Below are 15,722 nucleotides of genomic sequence, written 5' to 3'. Positions count from 1 at the left end.
TAGGCAGTTCCAATGTTGACTTACCTCCCCATTAAATTGAGTATCACCTTTGTTTTTTTACGCCAGAATTTAGTCTAATCCCCCATCTACTAGATAGGCTTTGCTATAAAGAAGTTTCAGCACTTTTATAAAAGATGTGTGTCCACAACATCTTCCATGCATCGTGAATAGAACAATTCAGCACAAATGACCACCTAATGAGGAAATGACATGACTATATTACATTACTGGCTATTAGGAAAATTAATTGGGGTGTGTGTGTAAGGTAATCTTAGTTGTTCAGATGCTATATGCTTGCTAATGAAGGAGTAAGGTAGGGCAACAACTCTCTTCAAAGTAGGCAAGAATAGGTATCACTTTCTCTTTCCTCTCTTCTCTTCCCTCCTTCTCTCTGTTTGTCTCTGCCTCTTTCTCTCCCTCCACACCAGGCAGCTGCCTATTCTCTCTTTTACAGGTAAAATATGATGAAACTTCATTGATCCCCATGGGGAAATTGGGCCATTGTAGCAGCCAACAGTAACCGGATGCAGCAAAGAAAAATAGAATACAAACATAAAAATAGATTATAAACAAGAATATAGCGAATTGGGGTTATATAAACATTTGCAACCAAAGATTTCAACATATGTTCAGTAGAATGTATAATGGAAGTATGGGGGACATTACAGCATTATTAGGGTGTGCAAAATAGCAGCAGAAATGAGTCTAGAGAATATATGATATGAACATATACCAAAATATTAAATATATGCTATACATACCTGTGTCAGCACCTCCTCTGGCTTACATGCAAGCACACACACAGTAAACTAGACACATTCACTCAATTCAATTTCTCTGGCTTGCATGATGCATGTATACAAATTCTCTCTTGCACTCATTAGCATGACCAATATGCATACACACAATATTTACATATATACTTTAATAGAACAAAATGAATCAAAACAGACAATTACACATACGTACAATAAAACAAAATCTCTCAGGGACTACAGGAGGTTTCCTTAGCAGTATTTTGTCAATATTCTGGTCAGTATCATTTGTATTACTTTATTACCACACTTAATAAATGTATAACATAAATTATAAAAAATTTGCAGTGACACTACGCATATATGTCTGTCTTGCTGTCTCTCTCACACCATCTCAGTGGTGCATAGTACCCATTTTTACTGTGATCAGTCGATCCATTTCCACAGTAGCCCTGTCATGAATTGTGGAAATTGTTTGAAATTTCAGAACACAGAAAGTCTCTTGACTGCAAGCAAATGTCAAGTGTTCTTGTTGGTGAATCACAGACAGTTTGGTTGGCGTTGCCTGCTGATTGCATTTGCATGTAAAACAAAATGTGCTGTTTTTCTATGGTTGCTATAAGCTAGTGGAATGCAAGGCTGTGATGAGGAAAGGGCTTCTCCAGTTTTTGGTTACAGTTGTTTTTAAATTGATAAACTTTTTTTCCCCGAACTGTCCAATATGGAATGTAATCAGAATAATTGTATCCCCAGTCAAAATAATTGGTACTTCAGTCAGTAGAATTGGATCTCCTCTGTATTTGGAAAATGTAACTAAGCTAGCTCCTGGAACCAACATGTGGGTGATGGGCTGGAGAGGGACAGTACACAGGGTCTATAATCCTGCATGGGAAATGAGAAAGGGGTCCAATGCACTGATCAGGTTTTTTGGGGGCGATTCAGATTACCGATTTTGTAAAGGTGTGATCAGCTGATCACCGATCTGATTGATGCATTTTACCCAGACTATCTGCTAACAATGGCACATCATGTAAAAGTGCACAGCAAACATAAACAGTACAATTTCAATATTGCACTGTGTTCAACAGATTGTTCTCAAAGCTGCACGACATTACTGCCTAACCATGTGGAGGTAAATCATAGTTTTTATCCAAAACTAGTTTAGTATGTGCTTGATGCTGCAGATGGTGCATGAAAAAGATTTTCATTGAGGCAACATAGGCTCTGCTTTTCAACTGTTTCAAATCATATTGGATATTTAGAATATGAAATTAATAGCTGAACATCAACAATCTAAAATGGCAAATTAATACAATAATATTCATTTGGCCAATTGATCAATGCATCCCTAATGCAAACAGACGACTGGGAGGTGGTGTGAGGGATAAAAGCACGACAACACATTTCTGATTCAGCAGGATCCACCAGAATATTTTACCTAGCATATGAGTGCAAGCATATCAGTTTCCAAGCATGTAGAGTAGTGGTGGAGGTGGAGAGGATTTGTCTGTGATTGATGGCTTCCTGAACTGTCTCTGTATTTTTCACTCGATTGTTCTCTCTGTTCACTCCGCCTGGTTCTCTCCAAACCGAATGATGCCAGATAGCCCTCCACGCTCCCTCTCTTCTCCTACTTTGTACTGCTCCAGTACAAAGTAGGACAGAGCAGAGCAAGGACACACACACTCATGCACAAGCGCACACAGATGCAAACACACACGCATACGTCATCAACTGAGATGGCAGATGGACGGATGGAAAGAAGCATGGGGGGATGGCAGAGAAGGGTGGGAACAGAGGCAGAACCATAAAACTTAAGCGTCTGTGTTGGTTCCAAAACCAAGCCAGGCTAATTGGCAGCATTATTAGTAGGGCTGAACAATTAATCGAAATTTTATCGAAATCGCAATATGGCCTACTGCAATTTTCAAATCGCAGGAGGCACAATATTTGTTAAAGGCGAAATGTGTGTCAAAATACCATTTTAAATTAAATATTGTCGTGCTGCAGAGATGTCCTGGCCTACACATCATATTCTACAGACTTAAGAAAACATCTTTGTTTGGTACAGATCCCCGCAAAAATCACACCATAATCATTTTAATACGTTTTTCAATGAAAATGAGAATAATGATGTAAAAATTAGCATTCCCTCTAATATCGCAAATCATATCGCAATTGCAAAATCAGTCAAAATAATTGCAATTAGATATTTTTTCAAAATCGTTCAGCCCTAATTATTAGAACAGATTTGGATTAGGGTTCCCACTGACGAAGCTGAATTTCTGGGATATCATGCAAATGTGAGAGGTGCATTCCAGACAAGGAAAGTCAGGGAATTCGAAAAATGTTCTGGGGAAGTCGGGCAATATCAGGGAATCTTTCAATTGAGCCACTTCATAGGAATATACCAGAATGTGTTTTTCAACTTGTTTCACACATAAATTGCTTTATTTGGTTGTTTTCAGCAGTTTTTGCCCACCGCAGCCCAACTGTAATGGAACCCAGACCGTTCACCCCTCTACAACTAATCTGAGCTGAAAAACAACATGAACAAACCAGGAGGGAATGACATTTATAGGTCATGGAAGTGCTCTGACTTAGTTATGGAAAGTCATGGAAAAGTCATGGAAATGTACATCAGGGAGGGCGAGAACGGTGGGGAATTTGGCTATATTTATTAGTCTAGTATAAGTAGGGAGCTTGGAGACATAAATGGTAATATGAATTCAAAGGGGGAGGAATGAGTTCACAGGCCTAAAATACTGTAGATTGACTCCTGGTACAGAATACACATGTAAAATGGATGTATGATAAGGGATGTTTGGTTGTGTTAAGATGGAAAAGCATTATTACCATAGCCAGGGGAGGTCATTGGTAGATGTATATCTCATCAGCTCACTAATAAGAACACAGTGTCCCCACCGGTACTCTTAATCTTGTTGGCCAAAAATGTCCTTATGCAGAACCAGTCCATCTGCCCACTGGTTGTACTGGATGGGCGGAGAGACCTGCTGACTGTGTGGGAGAGAGAGGGAGGCATGTTGTGGTCCAGACTAAAGCATGAGCGAGAGAGATGACTCAGTTGTTCTAGTGGTGCTGTGGACTATTGGGAAAAGGACAGACAGCCTCCCACCCAACCCACACACACACACCATTTTATTAGCTACAAGGTGGAGGCTGTGTAGCAGGTGTGTGTGTTGTAAAGCTATGTGACCCAGATATCAGTGTGCGTAATTTCTCCTCCGCCATCAGACTCTTCCAAAAAGACATACGTAAATGAAACGAAAGAGTAGTGTAGTTCGCGTGGAGGAGAGTGCGAAATAGAAACTACTGACTGGTAATCCGCGGTGTGTGTAAGAGTGTGTGCGCAAGAGGGGTGATACTATATCAAATATGAAGGAGTGTTCTTGGGGATGAGTGCATCCTTGAGGGTGTGAGAAGTCTGAAATGTACACATATGGGTGTGGTGATGTCAAATAGTTGAATAGCATAGAAAGGTCCGTTGGGTTAGATTAAGCTGCAGTGTGGTTCTATTTGACAACCCATAATCATTCAGAGTGACTGTATTTGGGCTGTTTTGGTGGGTTAGCAGCTCCTTCAGGCAAGGTGAGACAGGTTTCATTGCAGGTTTTACAAACTGACAATCCTGAAGCTGTTGAGTGAAAAAAGAAGAGCCTCCATCATATTGGACGTGGACGACACTGACTGACCGATATCTGTTTTAATAAAAAGGTTTCTGATACATCAGTCTACCTCTAGACTGTGTCCCCACATATAGCCAGAGTTCCCTCAGAGCTGCATCCACAGCTCAAGTGGAAGTAATGTTCTCGCTTGTCCAGCCTTCGACCACCAGAACATTGTGTACGACGTGCAGACTAACTGAGAACAAACATACGTCTTGTCATCAGTCTCTTTGTCTATCTCCATCTATCTCGTTCTCTCTCTGCCCCCATCGGCTGCTCCCAATCGTCTCTGTTGAAGCACTCCTTCATTCATCATGGTGCCTGCAAAAGTCTGAAAATGTCTTGAATTGAATTGTCGAAATTGAAGGCTTCCAAAGTTTTTGAATACTATTAATACAGAGTGAGGATTGTTGGGAACGGGTTCAGTGATTGACACTGTATAAACTCAGAAGCTGTGTGGAATACCGAGTTACAGCCAACCAGTTTGGTGTGCACAAAAGCACCGTAAAGAAGTTTGTGTGTCTATTTTGTAAGATCCTGGTGCTGGTTGCCCAAGATTTAATCAAGGTTGACACATTGGATGAGGTGTCCCCGCCGCTTTGAAAATGTGCATCCCTCAAATTATAGGCTGCAGATGGAACGCACATACCTGTCCTGCTGCCTTTGGATGGCTAGAGGGATTTTGTCACCTGAAAGGGAAGGCCATCATCCTACAAGCAGTTGTGGATGACGGATACAAAGAACAGAGAGATGTCCTCTAATCCATATCAGTAATGCACATAATCATAAATCACAATCGCACAGTGAATTTCAGTCATATGGTGGTATATTGTATGGTGATATCTTTGACATTATCCACACACTGCTTATTGTTCTTGCCTCTTACCCACCCACTTGCCCCATTATGTGTTTTTTGCCCTCCCTCCCTTTCTTCACGGCTGCTGTCAGCATCGTGTCTGTCCTGTGTTGTCAGGTCCGGACTGGGAGCGCTGTGTGTTCTTTGGCGGATAATCCTTCTAATGCCAAGTTTCACCCCACATTACTCAAACCTGCTGCTCACACATACACACACCACACACTTATGTAACATGGACCTGCTCTGTGAGTGTGTGTGTGTTTGTGCGAGTGAGTGTTTTGGTCAGTTTGCATCTATCCCCAAACAGTTTACAGTTCTTGTCAGAGAAGGTACCGACGTATGTCCAAAATGGTGTTGACATGTTGGTGTTCTATACAAGGTGTAGACTAGGGGTGTAATGGTTCAGAAAACTCATGGTTCGGTTCATATCACAGTTTTGGGGTCACGGTTTTGGTACGGTATATAGGCCTATATCTGGTGCACTGGGCAGGGGAAGTACAATTGCAAATTCCAATTTACACAATGTATTTATCTTAAGTCCAGTATAACTAACTAACTAAATCAACAGACTTTCTTACAAAAGTAAAGTAAATACTGGCTCTTTGTTATTTTAACATAAAATATCCCTGCATTGTAGGCTATGTAGGCCAACATCAACATAAATTGCAACATAAAATGCAACCTTCAGTGGCTTTACTCCAGGGCATCAACATAAAATGCAACTTAAATCATGTAGCCTACCTACTGAAATCTTCCACTACTGAACAGGGCTACAAATCTTTGCTATAAACAGCCCAAATAGTGATGCGCGGGTAAACCCGAAACCCACGGCCCGCCAATCCCGCAGGTGGGGCGGGTTGGGTCGATTGAAGATAATATTGAGAACGAACGGGCGTGTTCGGATGTTGACGTGTCGGATCGGGCGGTCGCGGGTTAAAAAAAACCTGACTCTTGCAACCCCGATGTTTTGGTTATAGCTCTGTGCCTATCTGAAGTCGCACTGAGAGATTGCTGCTGCGGGAACAAAAAGTTGTTTTGGTCCTACCGGCTCTCTGCGTGTTTGTGACGTGAGTGACGTCGGGCTCTTCTGTGGCGCACTGCCGCAATATCGACACGGAAGCCACAAAATCAAAAGTTGGTCACATTGATCCAAATCTATCTCTAATGCGCCGATGTGCGCATCACGTCATGTTTGTCATTTGGCAATTCACAGACCAGCAGAGCAGCAGCAGCAGAGTCTGAAAGTGAAACTTAAAAGTCCACAATTTGCTCCACAGGCTACTCCTGTGTTAGTAGGCTAATCGAGCTGTGATGTCATCGTAGATTGACATGTAATTCTGACAACTGATTGGACAGATACTCTCCAGGGAGATTGGACCCACGTGGGGGGACACAGAACCGAATGAACCGCGGCACGTATTCGCGAACCGAATGGTTAGGAAGGTTTTTCGGTATCCGTTACACCCCTAGTGTAGACTGATATATATGATATAACAGATATCAGCCAGTCAGTGTCGTTGACCTCATCATCCTCATATGATAGATATGGTGCAGTTGTTGTTGCAGTTGTTGATGTTTGATTACATATTTATTGTAGAATTGAGCAATACTACTGGTTGTTTGTGGGAAGGCCTTAACTTGATCTGATTCAAATGAGACATTTTGATCAGATTCCACACAAGTATGAAGCAGTGATTCATTATTAGTGTTATTGTCCTCGGTTTCAGTGGAGAGTTTTAGTGTCACATGACGGACTAAATTATTTTTCAGAGGCTTTTCCACCCTGTCAAGAATACAAATCTGGGGGAAACACTGAATACATATTTTTTTTATTACATTTTTTTGCCATGAAAATTGACAAATTTAAAATGATTGAATATTGGCACAAATATCAGCCATCCGCAGCTTCACTCCAAAAATATCAGTATTGGTCTTCAAAAGCCCATATCGTTCGAACCCTATTCTATACATCTGTCTTTGTGTCTCTTCTTCTCTCTCCTGCTCTCCCTCTATCCATGACTCTTTGAGACAGGCGGTGGATCTAGGCCATTCTAGCTGTGTGTGTGTGTGTCTCTCTCTCTCTCCTGGTGTGTGTGAGATCAGTATAGAGCGAGGACTGAGGACTTGCTGCTGTCAGCCCAAATGCTCCAATAGCACCTCTCTCTCTTATGGAAGCCAAAATGGCCACTCATCATTCCTCCCTGCCCCTCTGACTGACTCACTCAGTAGCTCTGTGTCATTCTCCATAGTCAGGGTGTGTTAGAAAACCTCTACCAGGGCTTACTGGTAAAGTCTATGTGGACTCTACACTATCAAACTATAGCTCAGCCAAAAGCCTTTACAATTCAACAATTCAATAGGCCTCTTTTTTCCCATGGCAGGGACGTGCCAGGCCTGGCCCATTACCTTTTAGAGATTGCATTTCCCCAAAATCACAGCAAATGTGATTGCCCTTCCTCCTCTTGTGGCCTGTTGAGATGATTTGTCACATGCCAGGCATTAGACTAGAAACATGTAGACACATATAGCCCTTGTCTGACCATAGTTGAAAGGACGAAAGACAGTATAGTTAGGCCTGTTAGTTGCCAATGTGGTGTCGGGTCTTAATACAGATTATAAGCCATTACATTCGAGCAGTTCATGCCAATCCTTCAGGTAAAGGACTTCGGAAAACAATGAAGCTACATTACCGTGAAAATAGAACCATCATTTGTAGTTCCTATATACAACCTGTTATGTGGTTAGATTGGCTTTCCTACATTGTAATTTTATAATTTGGTGATGTTTTCAGTGGTAGATGAAGAGGTCTTTTAGCCTTTTATCCATCATCACAGTGTGTGACTTTCTTATCCTTTATTACAAAGTAGGTTGGAGAATTTGGTTATTTATACATGCACCAACAGATGAGCCTTGTGAAGTTAAAAGATATTGTAATATTGGGAATGAATGACTTACCATGAACTGCATGATATGAACAGATCTGCAAGACTGTGGCTCACTCACTTGTCACAAATCTGGAGTCTCAGGACAGCTCAAACGCCACCATCACGATAAGAGGCTGAATGTTTGATATTAGGCGGTTGTAGCCTATTACTCTGGGATAGGTTGGTAAGCTAAAGTGAAATGCTGTACCCAGGCTGCCATAGGACTATGACCCACCTAGAAGTCCTGTGACACTGATTCACCCCAGCACATCACAGTCTGTTAGGACAAGTGAAATCCCCTGCATTGTGTTCATTCTTTACCTGTTGTTTCTTGGCCGGCCGTCTCTAAGCCGGCGGAGGCTCTGTGAGTGTATGTTGTATTTTTTGCCTGCCGAGGCACTAAGCCATCTCCAGGCAACCTTTCAATGAGAAGTGACAGGATAAGACCCTGTAGCACAGGGGCCCTGCCTAGCACACGGACGGCTGGCATACAAACCAACAGGGTGTCCGAAAAGTCTGGACGCGTATGGAAACCGCCAACTAAACAAGCATCAAAACTGCTTGTCAGAAGTGGGATTCGAACCCACGCCCCCTTTTAGAGCCCCCTTAAACCACTTGGTGATTCTGACTTGTGTGTGTAACAAGAAAAAATATATAGCTTGACTGTTAATCCTATGATTCCTGACATTTGGGACACTGTGTACTCTCTAGTCCCTCACATATCACATTCAAACCCAGGAGGATAATGAGGAGGGAGATGGTAAGAGACTACAAAGACATTTGCATTTACAGTGCACCTGTACATTTTGCATAATGGGCATTTAGCTGACATGATATTGAGAGCGACTTGTACTAAGTGCATCAGTAGAATATGCTTCAGTTCCTAGATTACCAAAAAACCATGGTGGTGATAACAAAGGAGACTTGAAAGTTGAAACTGAAAGTTTTGGCGTGGGCCCCTGTCTCAGGCTATGGTGTTAGTGGGCTGAGGCCTAGTGGTGTAAAAGCTGTGAAATCACTGGGCCAGATGCTAATCTCTGTTGATGGTTTATGTAACTCCCAGCATCACATGACCATACGTCACCACCTGCCCCGCTACTGTCTCTGCTCAGTCATTCACTCACCAGTCAGCCTCACAAACACAAAGGGGTTACAGCGAGAGAGAAAAGATATGAGACGCACACTATAAGGCATACTAACTCTTAACACACACATACAACAATCCTAATCTGGCACGCTTCCATAGATCTTCCCCATCCTAGCTGTACTCACTAATGCACGTATAAAGGCTGATATATGACCGAGATTTCTCCGCCGTGTTTAAGGAAGAAAGCGCGAAAAAGCGGTGTCAGAAAAGGCTAAAGAAAGAAGCCGGGGGATACTGTCCTGTGACTCTGGAGTGTATATGTTCCCCGCTGACCAACGGCTCCATGAGAGAGCGGGGGATCCGGGTGCGAGGCCATGACGAGATGGCAATGAAGCTATTGTTCTGGGAGCTGGAGCAGCATCTCAAGAGGTAAAATAAAGAAAGGGACTCCCCCCCTTGGTGCACTGTAGCGCTGCCTGGGAATAGACGCCGAGCCATTCACTACAGTAGCTGCACACAAAGGGCTGCCTGGGCGATATTGTCTCCCTCTCTCTACTTCTTATTCAGTCATTCATGGCTGCAGGGGTAGTAGTAGGATGGAGGGATGCTTTTACTGACTTTACAGGCAGGGTTGGTGGAGATGGGTAGTGGGTCACTGGCTGCAAACAGACACTGTACTGTAAGCGGGTTTACGCACTACTGTCCAGGCTTTGTAAGTTAATTGGAGGGTGTTTGGTGATGTGATGCAGTGTAGTCTGACATGGTCATTTTATTGAATGTACAGTAGACCATAGAAATGTGATGCAAGCTGTGTACATGGCATACTTGTAAGGTATAAATGTAGGCCCATTCTGCTTACTACGGTAGTATGCTTTTGCTAAAAATCTCAATGGGTTATACTTGAGTTGAGTAGACCATGAGTTACTATACCCACAACACATTGTTTTTTGTTATTTCATTGCACTGCTTGCAATATTAAACAGTTTTGTAACTGATGCATGATGTTGGTGCAGTTGCTCCATCATGTCACATGAAGTGGTCCTATTCTCCTTGCCGTTAACAGTCTGGCAATGCATGAAGCTTAGTATCACTGTTATCACTGTCACCTTTGTTAGGCTAGTTTTGCTCCCTTTCACTGTTGTCTTCTGACTAACCTCTGAATACAGTACTCAGAATGTGTGGTGTGTTAACATTTCCGTGACAATTGTTAGTTTCTGAGAAAATTCACTGAAACCAGTAAATTCTTATGCTTAAGGAGACGGTAGGCTTGCAACGAAGTTGAGCTTGCACGAAATAGAAATGCTTTCGAACACAGCGCCACATAAAAAATTATGTATACTTGCTAGTTTGTGTATTTACAGTCCACAGTCAAACACTTATTAGGCGAAACCAGCCAAAGTTAGGACTCTCTGTCATGTTCAGTGGTTTGATTCCCAAAGGAAGGGTGTGCTCCATGAAAATGATCCAGAGTCAAAACATCAGGGGCTGTTTTACTTGGATTATAACTCTGCAAACATCTGCTTGTTTTTATCTCTTGGATGCAACGACTGTTAATTAGATTCTGCACCATTAACTCTGTAGATAGCCTGTTTGTTTTGAAAAGAGCCCTTGATGATATTCTTACGTAAATGGGAGTGCACATTTATGTCTGTAGTTTTTAGATCTGTATGGTCTCTATTGTTCAGTGCTGCTGCACATGTATGTATCTGTATTAATCCCATAGTTGCATGGTTCATGTGAATGTTTTCTAATGATATTATATATAAATGTTGAGAGGAGCAGGGAAAGGAAGGGTATGGCTATACCTGCTGCACTCCATATGAAAAATGTTGATTGGTTGTCAATTTTCGGTGGAGTTGGAAGAGTGATCAAAATCCAGAGATCTGCTATGAAACTGTGATGACATGAACACAGTGAACCAGAAAATCTATTGCTTTTAACATATTTTCCTCTGTTAATGGACATCAAGCATTAGGCTGCATAGAGTCAGGTCATTTCTCTCTTGAGTTGCTTCAGTAGGTCATCTGGCAAGTATCCTTATATGGTAAAGCAGCATGGCCATCGATCGGCTGAGCGACCTACAACAGTCTCTGCTGTCAACAATCAGATCTGCGTTAGACCACTGTGATGAAAGGAGAGGAGAGATGTTATGTTCTCCCTGCGTAGGTCTAACATTTTCCATTTGTCCTGGTTTATGTTTCAGTTTTGGCAGCTTGTTTTGGGAGCGCGGTGAGGGTCGATGGCTGACTGAAGTGATGGCCAGGCAGGACGTAGGGCTCAGTGCTGTAGCCAGTTGGAAACCTCAGTGGTTGGCCACTTCTTACACTTGTGCGTTTCCTGGTGTGAGATGCCACTGAAGCAACATCTGGTGTCACCATCATATACACAAACACACACACGCACACACACACAGAGGTGACTTTGATTTGGATGTTTAGTTTGAAGCAAGCCAGCCTTGTCCCTCTTACTTGGACCAGTGGCTTCTTTCACGCCTGTTGGGGACAGTGGTTATCTTTGGCCCAGGCAGATCAGATTGAATTAGAAGAAGAGAACATATTCAAAGTCAATTTTCTTGGAACATCATCTAATTTTTCTCTTGGCCAGCTGTCAATGGAACCTAGTGTAGCTCCTACCTAAGATGCTCACTCACTCAAAGTGTGCGTGTCTGAATGTGACCACAGTAGAGGTTATTCTCAATCCTCAAGAGCTGCAGTCATAGCAGCTATTTGGGTCTGGGTAATTGGCTAAACCCACTTCCAGTCAAAGAAGAGACCGGAAGAGATAAGTGTGGCATTGAGCCTCTTACCAAGCGTGGAGCGCTGCAGCGTTTGACTGGGATCAGAGGTGATCTAGGGCTGAGATGCAGCACAGGGCCTAGGGAGCTATGTTTGAACCTCTGTTGAACTCACGGTACTGTTGCATGCTAAGCCAGGACTCTGGTATTATCGTCATTATTCCATTGTAAAAGTTGATTGCTGGCTTTCTGGGTGATCGACAGGCTAAGGTGTACGTCCTGTACTCTGTTGTTTTTGAATTTTTCTCCTGACATTGTTTGCATGTCACCTGTTCCCTCTCTCCCATCTTTCCTGTCGCACTCCACTGTACACGGTCTAATAAAGCTGAAATGCCTTCAAAATCGAAAGCTTTCAAAATGGTTGATTACAAACGTTACCCTCATAATTGACGCCCTGCATTACGCCTGACCCCTTGACAATCATTTTGGGAATCCAGGGCTCGGAGATTGGACAGCTGTTTATTTTATGTGCAAGGTTTGTAGGCCTTGGGGAGTGTGCTGGCAGCTGGTTCATCAGGACTGTTCACGGTGTGTAGTGTTGTTGGTGAGAAAGCTATCCGGACAGTCCTGTGTTGCGTTAGAAGAGCAGACATTCCAAGGCACTGACTACAACTGTATTCAGGTGTTATTAGACAGAATTATAATAGTTGAAAACAGTAGACTGGGATAGCTGCAGGCCATTAGCACAGAAATGTATGTGCTAGTATGTTTGCGTGCATATAGTGTGTAGACCAATACGGACATGTAATATCCAGCCTGTGAGATGTAATAGGCTTGTGTTGTATGAAATGTGCAGTAGCTAGCTTTAAGCATTCCTTATACATCCCATAAAGTATTATGATTACTGTGTCATATGTTTCTGTTAATAGGCTAGGCACTAGTACAGGGGGCTATATATAGTATTTTTCATTAAAAATAAACACATTTAAACATTTCACCATTACCTACCTGCCATGCTATTTTTTGTAAATTTCGTCTGTAATGAGCAGTGGAAATATCATTCCAAGTCAGTTATCATTCTAGTCAGATTGCCCTCTAGACACCTAGTCAGTATTATAGCTTTGACCAGGGGCCTCAAATCTAGTCCTCCGGGTCTGGAAAACTGCTTGTTTTCTATTCTGCCAGGTAGGTAATTGCATTCACCTGTTGTCTCAGATCTAAATCAGTCCCTGACTAGATAGGTAGAATGAAAACCTAGTTCTTTAAAGGTTGGAAACTAAGCCATGAAGCCATGATTTCCCCCCATACATTCTGTCCTGCACCATTTTCTCTGGGCCTTGCCATACCCGTCAGTCCCTCCCTCTGTCTTTATGTTTGGCTCTGTGCCTCATCTAAGCCTCTCCTTGTTATTTTTGAAAGTTGACCATGGCCTTTTGTTCAATGTTTCTGAGATCCACTGGGTCTCTAAAGAGCTGGGCCTTGTCTACACTGATATCTGTGTCAGAGAAGAAGCAGAAAGCAGGATCATACACACCACACAGGGTCTGTACGGTGTGTATGATCAGAGGCAGGAATGTCAAGGGTGTGTACACATCAGCGGTTTGAGGTGTGCATGGAATGTGTGAGAGTTGCCTTTCAGGGTGTGTAGGGAGGTGTACGTATGCATGGACCTTGTGTCCCGAGGATGTCTGAGGTGGGAAGTGCGTTTTTTGAGGTTTCTGTGTGGAGGAGTTGTTTTTGGGTGTGTCTGTATGACTGTTCAACATAAAAACAACCCCCTCTCGCAAAGTGCTGAAAGGGCAGTTTTTCTGTGTGGGAGACTGTAAAAGAAAACTAGAAGTCAAGGCTACTATGATATTTGATCGGATCTCGTATATGGGAATCTTTACTCCCAGTGCCCCAGTTTGGAAATGGCCTAAGAATGACCCCCGGTCTGCCAACACCAGCTCACTCTTATTTAAAATCTCATAAGTACCTGAGATGTTTTTAATCAAGTAAATGACAACCCAGGCAGGTCTCTATATTGCTGAAATGCAGGCTGTTCAACTGACAACTTGACAGCTATCAGATTCACCCCTTCAGTATTTAGAGTCTCCCTTCAGGCCTTTATTCATCCGCCCTAACAAGACAGGCTTGAGTTATTCTTGAGTGCAATAAGCGGTCAGCTTTTCAAACTGCAGCTTAATCTTGCCCTGTTTACACTGCTGTAAACTGCAGTAGATGGATAGCCAGGACCTAGTTTACTGCAAACCATCCTAGCTCTAATACCATGTCTTTGTTTAAATGGCTTATAATGGACGAAAGGTAATCCGAACACCAAGTTGCTGTTGGAAAGATGATCCTTGTTTGCTCGGTTTGGTAAAGCACTGCGAGAATAAGAGACTGAGAACTCCAAGTCCTAGTTTTTGTGGATGAGATGTGTTTATCTTACTAGTATCAGCTTCCTGTGGTTTCTGATGGGGTTAAACAAATGTTTTTAGTGTGAACAGGATGGTAGAGCACCAACATTCATGATGTGTTCATCATATTATTCTATCATTTATCTCTTCTCAGGGCATCCACTCTCCCTCTCCTCCATACTTTGATAGCATTTGTTAAATCCATTGTTGATTTAATTTGATTTTCCCAGATTTATATATGATTATTGTAATTACTGCCAGGCTGCTAATCACATCCGCCTACGCAACTTTCCTCCACTCAGTAATATGGATCTTGCTGTTTGATTGCCATTCCAACCCTCCTCACAAGACGTTGGTTATTGTTATTTGCATAGATGGATATGTATACACCTCCAAATGATAGTGGAGTTTGAACCCCAGACTCACACTTGACAGCCTGAACATCTAGTCTTTACCCTTTGTGGTAAGTGAAACTCGTATCAATAATTTGATATGACAATTTGGATCTTTTTTTGTTGCATCAGGGCTGCCTGTTATCAGTGTGGCTCAGCCACCTTTTTCTGTAATGATATATAGGGCCACAAGGGGGCAACATAAAGACATAATACCACTTCAATGAAGTATAAAGAATTTGCTTTTTACACCTGCAGAGAGCTTGTGGGCTTTTATTCTGCTTGACTTTAGAATTAGTGTCTACTATTCTCTTGATATAATGTTGTGACTGTTGGCTGTATGGCTCACGTTGATTATTTTCAGATGCTTGTTGTGAAATATGACTGTCTGGCTTGTAACCTTTGTTGTGGGTAGTAGTGAGTCCTGGCATCATTTTTGGATTCTCAGTCAGGACAAACCTGCAGGCCTATAGCCTCAGTGGCATCACTTCACCAAGCCCTGATATATGGCAAAGTCCTTGTATCTAATAATAATTAATAAATTAGTAATAACACCATCAAAACCTCCAAACCTGCTTATAGCCACTAACGTTCTGGGGACAAAGTGGAGCAAAGACTGATGACTGACCAGATAATATTTGGTCTGTGTGATGAATTATTATAGGAAGGTCACCAGCTTAAGAGGGAACATTGGTCCTGAATGCTCCTCTGATGTGATTTTTTTTAGATATGGCTAAATCTTTGCTCTCCTTATAACAATAAAAACAATAACATTAAATTTGCAGTCACTTAGGCAAAGGTATGGCAAATGACATTAATGGTGGTCATACCCAGTGTATAACCAGCCAGCTGACCAATATTGTCACATTTACACAAATGCTGATGAATG

Source organism: Centroberyx gerrardi, chromosome 10 (genome assembly GCF_048128805.1).
Source record: "Centroberyx gerrardi isolate f3 chromosome 10, fCenGer3.hap1.cur.20231027, whole genome shotgun sequence".
NCBI classification, from domain to species: Eukaryota; Metazoa; Chordata; class Actinopteri; order Beryciformes; family Berycidae; genus Centroberyx; species Centroberyx gerrardi.
Note: the sequence above shows the minus strand (reverse complement) of the source record.